Source organism: Aplysia californica, unplaced genomic scaffold (assembly GCF_000002075.1).
Source record: "Aplysia californica isolate F4 #8 unplaced genomic scaffold, AplCal3.0 scaffold00428, whole genome shotgun sequence".
Classification (NCBI taxonomy): Eukaryota; Metazoa; Mollusca; class Gastropoda; order Aplysiida; family Aplysiidae; genus Aplysia; species Aplysia californica.
This window is the reverse complement of record NW_004797698.1, coordinates 364,198-366,168: the sequence shown is the minus strand read 5'-3', so window position 1 is coordinate 366,168 and position 1,971 is coordinate 364,198. Positions and strand designations below refer to the sequence as shown.

Genomic DNA, 1,971 nt, shown 5'->3' with positions numbered 1-1,971 from the left:
CCCCAACCCCCAACCCCCAATTGTTTTTCTTCTCCTCTGTCTTCCCTTATGCCCTAAGCACACCGCACACTCAGCGGCTAAGTTCTTTGTGTGTTATCCCCGAATCCTTGTTACAGTAGTCAATTAATTGTTACACTAGTACTAGGTCTATAGGTTGAGAAATAGGATAGAATGTGTCAGATTTTAATTTGGTATAATATTGGGAGAAATTCAGATGTGCACCCTGTCCAAAGATAGTACAAGGCTGTACTATCTTTGCCCTGTCGCAGTAGCTCATAAGGAGCGTCGCCATCATCATCATGATCATCATGATCATCATCGTCATCCATCATCATCATCATCATCATCATCGTAAACGGCAGAGAATAAAAAAGGGTTGAGACTTGTAGAATTCCAAGAAATATTTATAAAGGTTCAACGTTTCGCCCGATTACGGGCTTCACCAGGAACATACCAAAAAAAAATGTTAGATCAAATGACTACACTAGCAAAGTGACCAAAGAGCGCGCGTCTACGTCACAATGCCGAAAGGTGCGTCATCATCATCATCATCATCATCATCATCATCATCATCATCATCATCATCATCATGGGTCCTGGAATTTTTGACAGGTAGACCACAATATGTGAAGCTAAACAACACAAAATCTGACACAATTCTTTGTAACACCGGCGGTCCTCAGGGGTGTGTTTTGTCACCAGTTTTGTATACTATATATACCAACGATCATAGAAGTATGTATAAAACAACACGCTTAATTAAGTTTGCAGATGACTCCGCTATTATTGGATTAATAAACCATGATGAAAAAGAGTATTTCGAAGAAATATGTAGGTTTTTTAAATGGTGCAACTCAAATTTTCTAAAAGTGAACCTCTCAAAAACAAAGGAAATGGTTTTTGATTTTAGAAGAGAAAAACCAACAATCCCACCACTCGTAATTGAACAAGAAACTATTGAAATCACGGATTCATACAAATATCTTGGCCTTACAATAGACAACAAATTTACATGGCAAAACCACGTAAACAATATCGTTAAAAAAGTAAATCAGAGGCTGTACTTTCTGAGGAAACTAAAGTCTTTCAATCTGAATCCATCCATCCTTCAGATTTTCTACACCACCACAATAGAAACTTTGATCAATTTTGGAATCACTTGCTATGGTAGCAATCTGGGAAGGCAGCACATTATAAAACTAAATAAGTTGATAAAAAAGGCATCAAGAACAATTGATAGAGACCTAAGTAACTTTGAATATCTGCACAAGACAAACGTTCTAAAAAAGGCGGAAATAATGCTAAGTGACTCGTACCAACTGCAGTGAGGTTACTGAACACACAGTGCTACAAATGAAACAGAGAGAGAGAGAGAGAGAGAGAGAGAGAGAGAGAGAGAGAGAGAGAGAGAGAGAGAGAGAGAGAGAGAGAGAGAGAGAGAGAGAGAGAGAGAGAGAGAGAGAGAGAGAGAGAGAGAGAGAGAGAGAGATGTCCCAGCCCGTGAGACATGTATTTACTTGGCATAATGTCCTGTCTTGTTGTGCGTTTGCGTGAGTGCACCTTTAAGTCTAACCTTTGTAACGTCTACTGCCATTGTTAACGACCAAGACAAATTTCTCCCTGCGAGATGAATAAAGATTTTCATTGTCATTGTCATTGTCATTGTCATTGTCATCATCATCATCATCATCGTCAAAACTTGACCTCCCGGGGCAGTGCCACTGACTGTAATGTCTTTAGGCTATTCCCAAAGGGGGGACATTTCTTGTTCAAGCATAGTAGAATTGTAAATGGGCTGACTCATGTCACGCTCATAACTGTGCCTGATCTACAACAGGGAACTGCTGCTTTTTCTTTCCTGATCCTTACTATTGTCATTTTCCTCTACTTCTTTTGCATGTTTGTCACTCTCTTGTGACCTGCTATTCCCGGGGTGCCTTGATAGTCGAAGCAGACCTTGTGCTGTTGAAG

General features: G+C 39.9%; 1 protein-coding gene across 5 annotated transcripts in view; it reads left to right on the top strand.

Annotated features, from left to right (window-relative positions):
* The window catches only part of LOC101845414 (PTB domain-containing engulfment adapter protein 1), an 82,350-nt gene that overhangs the window by 56,863 nt on the left and 23,516 nt on the right, over window positions 1-1,971 (top strand). The window lies entirely within an intron of this gene.